Here is a 17,586-nt window from a genome sequence, read left to right as displayed (position 1 = left end):
GATTCCCTCCCCCACCCACCTCTCACCTCAAGTGACCCAGCGTGAGGATGCACTTTTTAATTCCTTTAAATGGAAGAAGTTAAGTGGGGATCTGGGCAGATAACTTTTAAAAATTGCTTGCAAGAAAAAAAGTTTTGAAATAAAGTTGAGGAAAACAAACATGGTGAATTTGGAATCACTGAACACACACACACACACACACACACACACACACACACACACACACACACACACACAAAGGTTGAATTTCTCCAGAGATGGCAAGGCTGTCTTGAGAATTACAAGTTCTCCATAGCAGTGAAGCTAATTCAGGGTTGGGCTATAACAATTACTAGTGATTAAAGCCAATGGATTCTTTTTTTTTTTTTTTTTTTTTTTTTTTTTTTTTTTTTTTTTTTTTTTTTTTTGGTTTTTCGAGACAGGGTTTCTCTGTGTAGCTTTGCGCCTTTCCTGGAACTCACTTGGTAGCCCAAGCTGGCCTCGAACTCACAGAGATCCGCCTGGCTCTGCCTCCCAAGTGCTGGGATTAAAGGCGTGCGCCACCACCGCCCGGCGCCAATGGATTCTTATTTCAGGATTCTTAGAGAGTTTAAGTGGCATTGTACTGCTAGGCAAGGTAGGCTGTGACTTGTCCAACTGTGTTTGATATTTATTACTTTTATTAAACAACCCCCCATCCCGTGTGTGTGTGTGTGTGTGTGTGTGTGTGTGTGTGTGTGTGTGATGTGTAAGCCATGGGCTGATATTAGGTGTCATCTTCTATTGCTCTCTTACATTTACTTTATCTATCTATCTATCTATCTATCTATCTATCTATCTATCTATCTATCTATCTATCTATCTATCTTGAGGCAGGCCTCTTACTGATCCTGGAGCTTGTCCTCTTGGCTAGGCTGGCTGGCCAGCAACTCCCTGAACCTGACAGATTCTACCACTCCCAGTGCTGGGCTTACAAATGCACGCCACTCCTGAGTATTTTTTATGTGGGTACCGAATGTCTGACCCCAGCATTTTTACTTGCACAGCAAAACCTTACCTATTGAGCCATATTCCAAATCCTCCAGTCAATTTCTTTTAAGGGGATTTTGCTAGTTTTACAACAAATGTTAAGATGTAAACACAAATCATTTCCACTGATAAGATTAGTGATGCTCAGTTCATTAATTTACTTATCATTCCACCATTGCTGGAAACTTAGTGTACTTGCAATGCTTTCCCATTCAAACCAGGGTACAATTGGTAGCTTGGTACATTCTGCTTTGCTTAAGTAGTCGAGTGTGTTTCTAAGATGATGTCGAATGGCTGTCTTGAAGGGCATACACACCCATAGAGTAAGTTCCTGAGAGACTATCTCAATTTACAGTCCCATCAATAGTGCATGCGTGTATGTTCCATTGTTTAATTGCCTCATATAACATAACCATATCCTTAGAATGTTGAAAAGAACTTTTTGCCTTGCATTTTCAATTCAGGAAAATTTAACATATGTGAAAGAAATCTCAGATGGTACACACCAGACAATACAATATGCCAATGCATCTAAGCATATATCAGCCAACTTTTATAGTGTGCTTGAAATGCTATATATCAATCAGGACTTCTGAAAATCAATGAATATGGATGGTTTTCTCACTGTATTCAATCTTTCATTTCCCAATTTATTTTGCTTTGCTGTGATATATATATATATATATATATATATATTCCTTTCCTCTTCTTTGTAACGTGTGTGTGTGTGTGTGTGTGTGTGTGTGTGTGTGTGTGTGTGTGTGTGTTGTGTACATACATATTTGACCAAGTATGTGCCCGTGTGTGTGGTAATCAGGGGACAATCTTAGTTGTCATTCTGAGGAACACTGTCACATCTTTTGAGTCTTTCATTGGCTTGAAGCTCACAGTTAGGCTAGACTAGCTGGCAAGCACTAGTGATCTTATTTTTGTCTTATTCCATGTTGGAAGTTAGTGTGTACCACCATGCCTAGTCTCTTATATGGATGCTGGAGATAGGATTTAGGCCCTCACACTTGTGAGATAACCACTTTCCTGAGTGAGCCATCTCTCCTCAGTTCCTTTTCTCCTTTCTCTTCAAACTACAGCTAATAATTTTCTACATCACTATAAAATGCTAACAAACATCAATAAGGAGAGTTACCAAAGAGTCTTCCAATGGGATGTGTTCCCCTGTCCCCCATGTCGTCGTCAGTGTTTCCTGTCATTCATAAAGCCACGAGAAATACTTTTTGTGTGTCACTCCCTCACATATTCAGTGTTATTTCTATAAGATTGGGTTTTACTTATTTTTATTCATAACATTGATCAGAATTGTCTCCTGAGTAAACAAGAAGAATTATTTTAGCTCTTTGGAGAATGTGGCAAGCACCATTTAGAAAAGTTGTAGCAAAAACCAGGATGTCCATTCCACCGCATCTTTATCAAAACTGCTTCATAACTTGTCCACTCATCTGATGCTCTTTTAGGCCATTTCAGTGAGCACAAATGCTGTGTCTATCAGGCTTTTGTTTGCACAGAGTTGGCCTTCAAATGTATTTTTCCTTCTTGGCTGCAGGGTCTGTCCCTCGGACTACAGATTATTCAGCAACTTCCTTGATTGAAACAACAAAAAGGCCTTCAGATGCTATTCATTGTTCCAGAGGTAACAGTCAGACCTGGAGAATCTTTTTTTTAAGTAAATAATTTTTTCAAAATGTAGTTTTGAACTGCCTGCTGAGTTGATATACCTTGCAAGTTTAGATATTTGTATGTGTTGATGGTTAAATTTGACTATCAATTTGATGGGCTCTAGAATCACCCAGGAGACAGACCTCTGCATGTTTCAGAGAGGGTGTTCCCAGAGAGGTTGAACTGAGATGGAAATATATAGCTTGAATGTGAGCAGCACCGTCCCATGGACTAGGCTCCAAACTTCCTAGACACTCCCCTCTTCTTTTCCGGACTGTGGATGCAATGACATCAGTTCCCTCCCACACCTGTCAACATGCCTTCTCTACCACAATGGATTGTGTGCCCTCACACTGTGAGTCCAAAGACAACCTTTCTTCCTTCCATTGCGTTGGTCTTGCATTGTTTATCCCAGCAACAAGAAAAGTAATGCATACAGTAAGTAAAGCAAGAAACTTTTCTTCAAAGGTGTGAAACAAGTGTAAGTGGATGACAGGCTTACACATGAAGAATCTCACTGAGGTCAATGCCAAAAGCTTCCCGATAGTGCCAAAGCTAGCAGATAGGGCAACAGAGGCACAGGGAATCCAGCCTAACTTCTCCAGACCATTCTGCAGGAAGCTGGGGGCAGCCTGTCAGTCTTGTGCTTAGACTCCCATGTCTCTTTGTAAACCAGTTCTCTTGCTCATCTCATCTTTCCTTTTTGTTGCAATTCTGCTAGGTTGATCTCTTTCAAGGGATCTTTATCAGAAACCCACCCAAGCTTCAATACTTTCAACCAGTCCTCTAGAATATGCAGATGTTAACATGGAGTTCTTTGGTTAATGTGTGATACTTAAATTTTTTTGTTCATTGTGCTCTAGACTTCAACCCAATAGCTCCTGTAGGGTACTGAATGAAATGGCACAGTTTTAGTAGCCACCATGGGATATCTGGTTTCTGAAAGTGCCCAAGTATTGCTAGCTCCTTTTATATATTAATAAAAATATAAAGAAACAAACAAACTTTTGGCCAGTAGTTGGGAAGTAAAAAAATATGGTAACCAGAAGTCAATACTGAGTTGAGTAGAATATTAGTATATTATCTTTACTAAGAAAAAGAGATGAGGAGAGGAATAGATGAGTTAAGAAAATGCGGAAAAGGATAGAGAGCTGGGAGGCAAAGGACACGTGTTAAATACAAAATAAAGGACAAGATCATAGCCAAGTGGAAGGAGAAGCAGGGGCTGTTGGTCAGTTTGTTGTAAACCACTTGCATTTCTATGGATTTTAGAGTATAAACTCCATGCTGCTCAGCATGGCGTCCCTGGTGCCTGGTAAAATAGCTGTATGTTAAATACAAAATGTTTATTGAAAAATGACTGGATGACTGGCTAGACCTGACTTCCTGAAAACCATTTCATTTTCTGTAGTCGAAAATTCGGTCCTGCCCAAATGTGTGTTGCTAAGAATGGAAATCATGCCTGGAGATGCTAGTGATTGGGGTGGCACACGCCTTTAATCCCAGCACTCTGGAGACAGAGGCACGTGGATCTCTATGAGTTTGAGGCCAACCTGGTCTACAGAGTATAAGTTTCAGGACAGCTAGAGCTGTTTCACAGAGAAAACCTGTCTGCCCCCCCCACACTCCCCTAACAACAACAACAACAACAACAACAACAACAACAACAACAAAAAGGCTGGAAACCCCAAGCTGCATTTAACTGAGTATTAAACATCAACTGGTGCCAGGGGGCAAATTCAAGCAGAGTGTAGGAAAGAGTCCTGGGCTTCAAGGGCTGCACAGTGTTATTGGAAGGATGAGATGTAAGGCAGCTACCATCTTTATTTAGGAAGTAGTTTGGAGGACCCCTGATGGCTGTCCACATTCAACAGATGTGGGGAGATGAAAGGCTACCATGTATTAGGAATATGTAGAGGAACAGGAACCTTCTTCTTCTTCAGCCCTCTTAACTCTTCCTGTGACCCTACCTTAAGGTGACTAAATTGAGAGTAAGTCCAAAAGCTTGGTAACAGTGTTGTTTTACAGAACACACAGAGCCAAACTGATTGTTCTTAAGGGGCACTCTCTAGAAAGTGCTGAAGAATGCACTTTCAGTAGAACTTACACTCTAGTCAGCATTTTCTTATGAACCTTAAAAAGTAACACATGAAGAGCTTTTGAAAGAACAGACGAGCCTCAGACAGCCATGGCTCTGTCCACTGGTGATTTTGGCATATCCCAAACTTACTGATTCTCTTTCCTCATCTATAAGATGGTGTTCTTATTTTCTCCCTCAAAAGCACATATTGTACCCGGAACATGGTGTTCCTCAGTCAAGGCTAAGCATTGAGACGTTCGTCAACACGGCAAATTCAACATTATGGCAAAGGTCAAAATGGAAAAGTATTTAAAAACCACAGTTTGAACCCAAAAGATCTTCGTCTTTTTGGGGGGGAAGGGCTCCACATTTACAAGGCAGTTGTGAGTTAAGTATACAACGAAGCCAAAGAACTAAGCCTTGGAAAGAAACCAACGGTTTTGAAAGGAGTATTACCACATTTTCAGACCTTTAAAAGTGGAGTGAAATCAAAATTGCAAATGCAATTCAAAGAAGATTAATTATGTTATATTGTCTCAGAGCCAGGAACCACACAGGGGAATGTATGTAACTAACCTAATCATCTTGAGACCTAATCAGGAGAGGATCTGGGTGGGGTTGTGAAATTCTATAAACTTCTTCTCAGGGCCCAGGGGTGTGCTGGCTTGGTTGGCAAAGGGACAGATGCATAGCAAGACGTACTGTTTTCACTGAAAAACTGTGGCTAGGGTCTGGAAGGAACCTTTGTACAATATTGATCACCTCTGGATACAAAAGATATTACCACCTCAGAGAGGGGACAAGAGTGTCATGGCCCTGAACCAATTCCATGAGAGCTCAAGAAAATACATTTTTTTTTTTTATGAGAAAGGAGGTAAAAACAGAGCTCAGTTATACTCAGGAAGAATACTTAGACAATAAATTTTAAAATTTAGATAAAACATAATGTGTAAATAGAGATAGTGAGTAAGGGATTTATGTGGCCTTTCTCTGCTAAGAGCATCGAATAAAAAATGAAAAGAAACTCAATCTCCAGTTAAAATATAATTATAGGCCAATAGGACAATTCTTTTTCAAAGAATACTAATGATTCACATAAAAAACAACCCCAAGACAGGGAGAGAAAGAGAACAACTTGGCTCAGGAAGAAAGCTTGAGGTTTAAATTTTTTTTTTTCCTTTCTTCACCTTCTGAATAGAGAGGCAGACACTAGAATTAGATTTAAAAGACAATGCAAGTTCAACAAACTGACGTGGCAGAAATAACTTTTAAGATTTCCACCTAAACCAGACTCCTCCACATTTTTGTATTGATTGTTGTAGAGGTAAATGTACAACTCAAGTTGGAACTTCCATATAAAACCCAACGCATTGACCTTAAAGGTCTAACAGTGTTTTTTATTTTTAAGTAAATGTATGGAGAAAAGGATACTGCAAATTACCTGGTCAATAAAACCACAAAAATGTTTGTTACAATTCATCATTAGCCATCTTGAATGGGCAGAGATCCTTAATTAATATAAGTGGGGCTTCCTGTATGGCCCAGTGGGTAAAGGTGCTGGCTGCTGAGCCTGAGACCTGAGTTCTATTCCTGTAACCCATACGGTGGAGGAGAAGACCAGTTCCCAAAGTTGCTCTCTGATCTCCACATGTCATGACATGCACATCCGCTCCCCAATAAATAAATGTAACTAAATAAAAAATTAATTAATTAAAAAATTAAAAATAAATTATTTTTAACAAATACTTTTTTTTTTTTTGCTGAATCTAAGTTAGGGCTTTAAAAGAACACAGCTTCTAAAACACAGATTTCTCTAATGTCTCATACACTGGAAACTGAAAGGAAAAGGAAGATGTAGCTTTTGCAGGAATACATCTCTTGCTCCAAAGAGAATAAGAGAAAACTTTTTTTTTTTTTTCTGAGCCAAGCCTTTTTTCTGAGTGACCACTGCTCCGGAACATGGGTTCAGGTTTTCCTGGATGACATCTCCCACCATGGAAGCTCGTACTTGAAATGGTACTGTCACAGAACAAAATAGAGTCATAAGTTAATGCCTTTACCAAACACATTGATTAGGGGCATCAGGCAGCCAGATTATAGCAAAGTAAGGGAAATCTCTGCCATAGGTTTTAGATGCAATCTCATGATGTTCTGAGCTTCTGTGTGGATGGAAGCTAGGTGGGTCAAGTCTATGCAGTGATGTATTTCAAGACTTTGATTTAAAAGTCAAGAGAATGTGGGATCAGATACAGAGGTGGATGATTAAGGACGTCCAAGGGGACTATGGATAGCCCCCAAATGATTTTGGTTTTCTGTCAGCAACATTGCAACTCTCTGTAATCATGAAGTTCATTTCAGTCAGTCTGTGGAATGGTAGCATGGGAGTGGCCTCTCCTCTTCAAGGCTTATAAACACATGTAAGTTAATAGCTGGTTGAAAATATTCCATACTACTTTTCTTCTAGCTGTAAGCTGCTCTGTCAGAACCTGGCTCATATATTTTCATCTCTAGTACACTTTAGACTTTATTGTCAAACATGGATATACATCTCTCATTTATTTCCCAAGTATTTGTTAGGATGAATTTTAACAAACTCTCGTGATGCTTTTGCAATTTGCAAAAATACTTTCTCCTTTGATTTGGTCCTTGGGATACTGCTACAAGGAAGATATTTTTATTCACTCATGTTAAAGATGAAGAAAGTAGGCCAGAGAGGTGTCTCAGCAGGTAAGGGAACTCACCATGAAGCCTGGCGACCTGAGTTCAATACCCAGGGCTCATATGATGAAAGGAGAGAACTGAGTCCCACAAGTTGTCCTCTGACCTCCACACGTGCTGTGTCATGTACACACACACACACACACACACACACACACACACACACACACACACACAAACGCACACACACACACACCATGATTTTTTAAAAAGGTGAGCTTTAGAGAATACGTGCTAGTTAAGTGCAGGTCAGAAGTCAAGGATTCCAACATAGGAACCCTTCTTCCTCCATCATAAAGCAGTGGAGCCGCCTAAGGTACAGTGACCATGGCAGCTTCCTGGTGGAGACTGTTGGGAAAGTGAAGTAGGATTCATGAAACTCTCTGAAGGGATGTATAGTGCCCAGAAAGGCAATGAGGGAAAGAGAAACTGGAGAGAGATATCCACCAACCAACAGTGTCTTTTGTTTCTCTATAGCACGACTTTCCAGAATTGCAGTAATGCATTGAGGCAGGCTGCCCATTACCAGTCGTGGGCCACAGGACGGAAGTCCTAGGCTGCAAAGCCACAGCTGAAGTTTGGATGCTGGCTTTCTGTTCCATGACCAAAGCGGTTTTCAAAGTATGTTCCCACCCCCAAGATTGGGTGCACTGCCGCACGGGAGGCTGCAAAGAAATATAAAATGTCAGCCGAGGCTTGTTTTAGAAGGATGTGCTATGTATAAACTCACATGTTATTGTATCATAAAACCAAGTGATTTCTAAAGTTTTCGGTCGGTTGATCCGTTTATCACTACTATGTACTGGGGTACGGGGACACGACTCACAAAATTAATTGAAAGGGAGTTTGATTGCTTCTAGCATGACTTTTGGGGGTTATTGAGGAACCATATACCTCATACACACCAAAGTGGGCCAAGACTTAAATGAATCTCTTCCTGCTCTGTTCCTCCCAGTGAGGGGGTGTTTCCACGATGTGCAAGCCTTTGCTTGGTGCTCCTTGTTGAGGGTGGCAGCTCTCTGTTACTGATCAATTGTTTTAAGAAAAGGGTGGAGGGCCAGAGAACCAGAAGTTCCCCTACAGCACACAGCTCCGGAAAAGCACAGTCAATATCAAATTAGCCAAGAGACAATCATACTTTCGAAGCAAAGCTTAGCTTTAATTTTCTCTGTACATCTCTTCTTTTAGTTTACAGTTGTTTCCATATTCAAGTGTATTTTCCAGGAAGGCGTGGCAATTGTTTTGGGACATGGGCTTCTAGAAGCCTTTATCTTGCCTTGGCTTAGGACACTAAGGGCACAGTTCTTTGTCTCTTAAGTCACAGGTTAAAAAAAAAAAAAGACTCATCTGCAAATATTTTATGCTTCTTTCAGCTGTTGTTAGGAAATGCAACCCTCAAATTATTTTCTACCATACATCTTAGCTATAAGTGATTAAAAATAGACAGGGAGGAGAGAAGGATATAGTTGCAGATTGCAGGACATAAAAAATGCACATCCTGCTGAATTGTGCAAGCTATGAGGAGCACTTCTCACAGGTGTTCCAGCCCATAGGGCTTGCTCTTTTTTTTCCCCCCTCCAAGTACAGTCAAAGGTGTTGGCTGGAGGCCTCCAGAGCCCTCCCTTTCCCCATGCACCTTAGGTTTCTGGGAGTGCTAACACTTGTGAGGCCAGTAGCAGCTAACTAAGGAACCACACTGCTTTCACCTCTCAAGTGCAAGGGCCTGGAAGCTGGGTGCCTTCCTCATAGAACTCCCCACTGACCTCAGTTTTCCAGAACCCCATTCTCAGAACTCAGAAGAGGCTTACTTTCAATATAACCTTTATGCACAGTTTTTTCGTGTTCTTTGGGGGTTATGAATTTTGCAGCTTGCCTCCTGCAGTCATTTCGAATACAGACAGTAGTAATAATAAACATACCAGTAAGGGTCTGTCCTTAGAGTGAGCCTGCCTACCCAGAAGATGTTTGGATTCTAAAAATATAAAGACCATCAGTCAGATTAATGTCCCTTCTCACGCTGGTTACCTCAGGTGCGCTGGCGCCTGCAATAACCTGACATTCCAAGGTGGATTAAAAAAAAAAAAACCAACACGCAAGCTGCTCCTTCAGAAGGATCTAGAATGCGGTGAGTGTGTGTGTACGTCAGATCTCAAACCTACCCCGGAAGCAGCACTGGCTTTGGCTGGACTCGAAGGTATTTACTCTGGACACTATGCCAAGACATTAACAGCTGCTGGATTAATTATTTATGGCCTTAGTGTCAATCATCTAAGACAAGATCCAAAGAAATATATTTCAAAGTCAAGTCATCTAGGTTAAAAAAAAAAAATAAATGAAAATTCTCCGCTGCCTAACAGGGCTCCCTTGTCATTTGTTACCCTTGAATTTCTTCCCAAAGAAGTCATCTCAGAAGACTGAGCCCTTAAAATTATGTTTCCTTCCCCCCGCAGTGTTTTCTTTGAAGTGCTTTCCGTCGCAGAAGCAAGCGCCCTGGCTGTGTGTGTCTGCACTATTTTCAGAAGATGGCTTACACCGGGGGAACCCCTGACATGGTTTAGTTTTTGAAACTTCAATCAACGAGCCCTGGCAGTGGGAGGCAAGCGAGCCCCTCCCCTGCGCACGAGCCTCGCGGGTTCGCGCTGGGCTGCGAAGCCCTGGGCCCACGCGGGGAGGCTGCTCCGCGTCGCCCGCCAGCTAGCCCCGAGCTGCACGCACGGGCAGGAGCCAATACTTGGTGGCGAGCATCTCCAAGAAGAGTTTCAGTCCGCTTGGCCAATAGGTGACACGTCGGCCCCCGCCCCCTACGCGCGAGGTTTGGCATCCCGGCTTGGGGACCTTCCCCCCCCCCAACCTCCGCCCCCTGCACACACCCTGACCTCTGCTGGAGGCTGAGGGGCGCGTGGGACCGGGTGGCCAGGCGGGCTCCGAGGCTGCGCCGCCCCCGGGCGTCTCCGTGGCGTTCACCCCCGGCCGCAGCATCCCGCGCCTAGCGCCCCGGCCCGTCCTCACGCCGGTCCCGGTGGCCCGCGAGGACTCGGGCACACGCCCCTTACCTGGGCGAGGCCGGGCGCGCAGGCGCCGAGCGTGGAGCCCGCTACCGGCCGCTCAGCCCGCGCTCCCGCTGGGTCGGACAGTTCCGGGGGCCGCGGCGCAGAGCTGTCGCCGGCGCCACCGCCCCGGGCTGCCGCAGACCGCGGGAGAGCGTCTGCGCGAAACCCCAGCGCAGCCCTGGCGGGAGCGCCGCCTCCCAGGCACCGGCCACAGCCCCCCGGCCTCGGGAGCCGCTGTCCCAGCGCACCCGCCGCCCGCGCGCAGAGGTAAGCTTGGGGCGAGCCGCCCCGCGTCGTCGCCGCGTCCGCGCCGGTCCCCACCGCCTCCGCCCAGGCGAACCATGGAGTTTGCGCTCCGTCCCGCCGCCCCACTTGTAGAGGCGGGCTCCTGGCCGCTGCCCCGGCCGCAGAGGCGAGGCTCCCGCCAGCCCCTCGAGTCAAGGAGTAGGTTGGGGAAGCTGGACGAGCACGGAGTCCCCAGGGTGGGCTAGGAGAAGCCTGGACGGAAGGGGCGCGTAGAGAAGGATGGGGGACGAGGAGAGCCTCGCAGGGGTCAGCGGCAGCGCCTCTGCCCCCAGAACTCCGGGGTTTGCAGACTCTTTTTTTTTTTTAACTAGAGGGAAATGAGTAATTTGGGTACCGAGGTGCGAGGGGAGTATGACGGTGGAAGCTTAGGGTCCCAAGGGCATCCTGCAGAGAAAAGACCAGGAGATAGGTGGATGGTGAGGTTTAAGAGCAGATGCCCAAAGTTTGTACTTGTTAGGAGCTGCAAAGGGCAGCCTGGGCTAGTGAGAGCTGGTGAAGGTGTCAGCTCAGGGTGGGAGGACTCTGCGGGACGGCGGAAGGGAGGAGGGAAAAGGGAGGGGGAGGACCATCTGTTTTGCCTCTGCTGTGTGAGGGCCTTGGGATGAGGGGAAGGCTAGACGGAGGTCGCTCATGCTTTGCTTCCTATGGCTCTGGAGGACACTCTGATGGCGAATGTCCTGGGTCCTTCAAGGAAAATAAAATGCCCCTGCCCCCATGAGCACAAACAAACATTTTTGGAATGGCCTCAAAAGTTCCTGGATTTGGAAACATTTTCATATAGAGAGGAGGTTGGTGTTTCTTTCTGGTTTTGCTTATCTGATGCGCAGTACACGGAGGCTATTGCAAACTTTGTCACAATGAAGCAAGCAAGATACAGGGAAAACAGATGCCCAAATGGAACAAAAACACTTGTGTTGTGGGCTAGACTGGCAGCGTCCATACAATTTAGGAAGGGCTGAGAAATGTGTTTACTAAATGAGAGGGGAAGCGTTTCAGAAAGTTACTGAGACCATCTCAAACGTTTAGACTCCAGCTATCTCCCCTCAGTGTTTTGGGGTCTGCTTTTGCCTGTTTCCGTAATCCTTCAATCGTATTTTAATATCATGTGTGCATTGCGTATAGGCTGTCCTTTCCTGTCATAGATGAATGTCCTTAGAATGTAAAATACTGGCTTGCAATTTTGGCTACTTGATATATATATGGTGAAAATATGTTTATTTGGACAAAGCATTGGTTGTTCAGATTTTATATTTTTCAGTAGTCAGGTATTTGTGGATTCATCAAATACACTTTTACCCATCTGCGAAAGTGATTTGAGGAAGTTTAAGGTGAAAACCACAAATCAAATGAGCTATTCTTGTAAATCTCCTTGACCTCTCATGGGTGCATTTGTAGTAAATGCTTTTGGAAAGGTGAACTCTCCAAAACAAGGAAGCATCACTGCCCTTGCTGGCATAGGGCTGGTGATACTAGTGTTTTGCAGTATAATTCCTGAAGCATCTCATTTGCATAACATTATGTTCCAGTTACATAGGTAAATGATTTAAGAGGGGCCTAATAACCACTATCATTGATATTAAGAAAAACAATGTTGTTAGCTTACAGCATTTTACCAACGTACAGATCCCCAGGACCAAAGAAAACAGTTTGTCTCTTTGAACTGAGTCAGAGAGAAACCAAATGGAGGCATTTCCTCCTCAGTCAAATTAGAGACAGAAGTGTGGTTAGTGCTTGGCACCCAAGCACAGCAAATAATGAGACCCGACAGCAGTTGGAAGATATCGTCACAAAGTGGGACTGTTGTATGATCAAATGTCCTGGCTCTGGGAGTAAAGGGAATCCATCAAAGCAAACAGCTCCGAGGGATGAACATCTACATAGAATAATGCTGGGTGGCGTTGGGTACCATGAGCAAGACATCCCAACTCTGCTTTTCCCTTCCTCTCCTGACTGAGTTTGAAAATGTTACTGCCTAAACATTTTTTTTTTAGGATTTAAAAACAAAGTTTATTTAATAAAATATTAAAGCTGCACCTCAATGCTTTTATACACAAGTATGCACCTTGCTCTGGCAGCTAAATTTTGTAATTTAAGTCACCCAGACGATAATGGTTTTAAAGACGTGAAGGGATCATGGGGAACAGCTGAAGAAATGTATGGCAGGGCTGGTGTTCCACAGAAAGTCCAACTGCAATGATGGACCCTAACAGTATTGCCAGATGATAGCCACCAGAAGCACCAACCACAATAAAATGGAACAGGCTTGAGTCTAGAAGCTATTTTGGAAAGGAACAAAATGTAATAAATGTTCCATTTACTAAACAAGTTGATTGGTTATTGAATAATGATTCTTGGGCTATTGCTTTTACTCAATTTTTGGGTCAAATTGATAATCATTCTCCTGCTGATCAATTATTACAATTTGCTCAGATGAATTCTTTTATTTTTCCTAAATTAGTAATGCAAACTCCAGTAAAGGATGCTGCTTTAGTGTTTACTGATGGCTCATCTAATGGAAAAGCAGCGTATGTAAATAGATGCATGTGACAATTGATACTTATTCAGGATTTTTGATGGCCAGTGCACAATCTGGAGAAGCCGCCAAACATGTAGTTGCTCATTGCCTGAAATTTTTCTCCTATATGGGGATACCAAAAGTTATTAAAACTGATAAGGATCTGGACATATTAGTAAAGCTTTTTATCAATTTTGTTCTCAATTGCAAATTCAGCATAAACAGGTATTCCTTATAATCCTCAAGGACAAGGTATTGTTGAGCAAGCCCATGACTGCCTGACATCTATCTATCTATCTATCTATCTATCTATCTATCTATCTATCTATCTATCATCTATCTATCTACATGAAATGACAGTGTTTGTGTTGAAATTTCCTAACTTCTGTTTGCTTGTTTTTATTATCATCCTCTCTACACACCATTCATTATTCTTGACCATTTCCACATTTTTGTCTCTGTTCCCCATGGATCTCAATATGATGAATTTACCCAACCTTTTTCTTCTTTATTGTTAGTTTTTTTTTTAATCTAATGCTTTCTCTTGATTTTCTTTGATTTGTAGGTTATCTTCTCTTTTTTTGTAGATTTTATCCAGCATTGTCCTTTATTAATCTAGATTATTTCTCCCTAAAATGACATCATAGTTCTGCATGCCTCCTAAGCTTCATATTTACACTGTGAAACCCCAGAGAGGGTCTTGTGCTGCTCTCAGGTGCCTTAAGTCTACCATCGTCTGTTTTCTAAAACTAAACTTAAACTCCGAGCACCATCTTTCTTTTAAATGACCAGGGGTGACTTTGTGTCAGTTTTCACATTTCTCCCAAGCACCCGGAACCTCCCGCATACCTTTTCTTTCCACACGTAATTCTTCACAAGCAGCCCCCGTTTCCCTCCCCACAGTGCCTCTCGAGAGTCTCATCCTCGTATTCTCAGTGTGGCTGCCTTTGTTCAAGCTCATCTTTTTCTAGAGACTACCACCCTCGCTGATTAGTTTGCCCTCTCTTGTGTCTCTCCTGTGTCCCTAATGCATTTCATTCTTGCTTTGGGAGAACAAGCTGTCTAAAACTTACTCACTGGTCGACTCCTCTGCAGTGCCCAGTAACATAAACCTTTGCTCTCAGAGCGAGATCCTTGGCTGCTCGTAGGTTGCGCTCTGGCCTCATTGACTTATTTATTAAGTGAATCTGCCCTGTGCTAGGCCCAGCCTTGGTTGAGAATTTTGAAAGCCTCTGCTGATGTTCAGTGAGAGGCTGAAAGATTTTCAGTGTTGGAACTCACTGCTAGAATGTCGTCTTACAGTGGTAGAAACAGGGCCCCAGCAACCCCACTGGCTTGGAGCTCCTCCGTTTAGTCCTCTGAGGTGTAGTCAGGTGTTTCCTTGCCTCGGTGGGTGTGACCTGCCCTGTGCTGAAGGCGGTGGCTGATCTAACCCGCAGCAGGGCTCTGGCCTGCACCTCTGTGCTCATGCTGTCCCCTCCATCCCGAACAGACCCTTCGTTCCCATACAGCCACCCACTTCCACCTGTCTGAGAGTCAGGGCAGTTGCTGCATGCTTCTGCATCTCCCTTTGAACTACAGCTCTGACTCCAGCAAACTCTATTACCTTCGATTTCACTTCTCTGAAGTGCCAGTCAATGACGTGTTTTCTGCATTTGTACTTAAGAGCTCTACAGTAACCTGGCCTCACCTTAGCCCGTCATTTCCTGAAAATACTTAGCCAGGGGCCTGGCCTCTCAGAGGACGTCAGTAGATAATGTAACTAGTTGGAAGAAGTTCTTCCTGCTTCTGGAGTCTCAGTTTATATAACTGATATTATTTAAACACTTCAATTTGGTTCTTAGAGTAGAGGCTGTGCTTCATAAACTTGAATATGCACATAAACGTAAGTGTTATTAAGTGTAGATTCTGGTTGAGCAGGGACTTGGATGCGGCCCATGGTTCTGCATCTCTCACAAACTCTCAGGGAGCGTGGAAGAAGCTGGTGCTGGGGCCACGTTTTCCCCATGGAGGCAGAAGGTGGTGGTAAACAGGCTTGGGAGTTTGGAGCAGTGACTGCCTCTCTTGCTGACTGTACAGTTGGTGCTGGCTTCCACACTACTTCCTATCAGGAAAGGACAGATAGGGATATGTGTCCCAAGGACGAGTGGAGGGGTGGGCATTCCGGTGTGATTTTGGTGCTACATTATTGCAACTGGACCTGACCGCATTGCGGGTTTTCTCCGGCCAGATAATAGTGCTGTGTTACATGGGGCTCATTTTCCCAGGGCTGCACATCCTGGCTCACTTTCTTCCTTACTCTGCGTTGATCCCCCCTCTCCTTGTCTTTGTGCACACACTCTCTCTCCTTCTCCCTCCCCACCCTCTCTTGAAATTCTCTTCCGTGCCTTGGTGCCTTGGTGGACTCACTGCCCCACCCTTTCTTCTACAGTATCCAGAAGTTTTCAGGGCACAGGAGACGTGAGCGCTCTCTTTGCCTTGGTTGCCAGTGGGAGACCCCAGACAAAACTGTTTTCTTTCTGGGTTCCTCCATCCCCCGTCAGTAGAAGGTGTAGGTGACAGAACTTCTTGGGTCTGCTTCAGGACCAAGGCAGACATCATGTGGATCTTCCTTCCCTTGGGGTGGCAGACAAATGCTGGGCTGGGCAAAGAAACGGGCTTGCTGATCTGCTCAAGCTGGTGTGTGTTTCTGCCTGTGTTCTTGCATCATGGTCCTGTTCCAGCTAAACAACTTGAGCTTCTATTGTTGGAAACAATTCAGTGTTTGCTTGCCTTACTTCTTTTTCTTTCTTTCTTTCTTTCTTTCTTTCTTTCTTTCTTTCTTTCTTTCTTTCTTTCTTTCTTTCTTTCTTTCTTTCTTTCTTTCTTTCTTTCTTCCTTCCTTCCTTCCTTCCTTCCTTCCTTCCTTCCTTCCTTCCTTCCTTCCTTTCTTTCTCTCTCTCTCTCTTCCCCCTTTCCCTCCCTCCTGCTCTCCCTCCCTCCTTCCTTCCTTCCTTCCTTCCTTCCTTCCTTCCTTCCTTCCTTCCCTCCCTCCCTCCCTCCCTCCCTCCCTCCCTCCCTCCCTCCCTCCCTCCCTCCCTTCCTTCTCTGTCTCTGTCTGTCTGTCTCTCTCTCTCTCTTGGTTTTTTTGAGACAGGATTTCTGTCCTGGAACTTGCGCTGTAGACCAGGCTGCCCTTGAACTCACAGATATTTGCTTGCCTCTGCCTCCCAAGTGCCCACTGACTGGCTGCTTTCTTTAAAACATTTTTTTTTTTCAGTATTAGGGATCTGAATCTAGATCCTCACTCACACTAAGCAAGAGATCTATTGCTGAGTTACTGCTCCAGCCCCTTTTATTTTTTTAAATTTGTGCATGAGCATGTGCATAGCCATGCTCACACGTGTGCATGAGGGTGGGCATGAGGAAGTTAAAGGACAGCTTGTGGAAATGGCTTCTCCCCTTCTTTTCTACCGCGTGGGATGCAGGGATTGAATTCAGGGTTCCAGGTTTGGTAGCCGTGCCTTTTACCCACTGAGCCAAAGTTTTGTCAGCCCCTCTTTTTACTGTTTTATTTTGAGACAGGGTCTCACTAAGTTGCCTAGGCTGGCCTTGAACTTGGAATCCTCCTGCCTCATCCTCCCACATAGCTGGCATGACTAGTCCTGACATATTTGTATGTCTTAAGAACACGGCTGCTCCCTGCATCTCTAATTCAGGTTTTGTAATCCTTAGGTGCACACTAAAAATCACTTCAGGGAACTTGAACAATAAAAATGCTTATCAGTATTTTAAAAAATCTTCTGGAGTGATTCTAGTCTCCAGCCTGAGTGGAACCCTGCATCTTCTGGCAGGTAGAGTGGGTGTCCTGTGGCGGCTGAGAATACACAGTGTTTTTCTAAGGCAAACTGTTCGCCCTGCCAATTCCAGGAGTGCAACTTGAAGGCCCTCATCCACTAAGGGTTAGCCTAGTCAACACTACCCTCTCTCCTCATTCAGCTTCAAGAGGTTTAGCCCAGTGTGATCAGTTTGAAAAGAAATTTATGAGCATGTTTCTCAGAAGGCAGTGAAAAAAAATGGGGAAGGCATATATACTAATAAAAATTCAACCACCCTTTGGTATTTGATTCATTTGGTGCCACATCAACTCTATGATCTCGTAAATAGCAGAGATAGATTAAAATACTTATAAACTGATACAGAAGGATGGTTAGACTTTTTTTTTACCTACTTTATGAAAAATGACTTAGCTATTTAAT

At 44.0% G+C, this 17,586-nt stretch overlaps 1 protein-coding gene across 2 annotated transcripts in view; it reads left to right on the top strand.

Moving 5' to 3' along the window:
* The first annotated feature begins 10,541 nt into the window (after positions 1–10,541).
* Znf385b (zinc finger protein 385B) overlaps positions 10,542–17,586 on the top strand; it is a 396,470-nt gene continuing 389,425 nt past the window's right edge. For both annotated transcript variants that reach the window (XM_076569754.1, XM_015988633.3), the window contains exon 1: positions 10,542–10,794. The gene's annotated coding sequence lies outside the window, so the exon portion shown is untranslated. The remainder of the gene's footprint in view (positions 10,795–17,586) is intronic.

The sequence above is a fragment of the Peromyscus maniculatus genome, chromosome 4, assembly GCF_049852395.1.
Source record: "Peromyscus maniculatus bairdii isolate BWxNUB_F1_BW_parent chromosome 4, HU_Pman_BW_mat_3.1, whole genome shotgun sequence".
Classification (NCBI taxonomy): domain Eukaryota; kingdom Metazoa; phylum Chordata; class Mammalia; order Rodentia; family Cricetidae; genus Peromyscus; species Peromyscus maniculatus.
The sequence above is the reverse complement of the archived record's forward strand: the minus strand, read 5'-3'. Positions and strand labels throughout refer to the sequence as shown.